Below are 548 nucleotides of genomic sequence, written 5' to 3'. Positions count from 1 at the left end.
GACCCCGGTCGCCTCGACGGCAACGAGGCATTCTACCACTAAACCACAAACGCTGAAGAAGTAACAATATCTGCGGGCCGCGGGCCGACTGGTACCCGTTGTCCGTGACACTGTTGGTGTGGATGTGGCAATCGACGCTTTTGACAGCTACTTTGGTGACTCGAGCGCGTTCAACACTCACCACAGTGCGGTATCTCGTCACCCCATCGACACTTGCCACAGTCAGCTAACTACTTACCCCCTTGAGCCCAGAGCGAGTCGAACGCCCTACTGTTTGATCTGGAGTCAAACGCGCTGTCATTTTGCCATATGCCCGTGGTATTAGCCAACTCCGTCACACCCATAGGACGCCGAACCGTCGGGTCGAGGAAAGTAGGATCGGCGTTCGGTGGACGGAGGCAATCTAGCCGCCGGCCACTACACGTGTGCTTACAACAACATCCAGTCTCCTGCTACCACTCCATTCATCTGATCACTATCGAATTCACCTCGAATCATAAACGATCGGCAGGGCCCATCGGGCCGCATAACATGCGAATGCGGGTTTT

This window comes from Gregarina niphandrodes (genome assembly GCF_000223845.1).
Source record: "Gregarina niphandrodes unplaced genomic scaffold scaffold00196, whole genome shotgun sequence".
NCBI classification, from domain to species: domain Eukaryota; phylum Apicomplexa; class Conoidasida; order Eugregarinorida; family Gregarinidae; genus Gregarina; species Gregarina niphandrodes.
Note: the sequence above shows the minus strand (reverse complement) of the source record.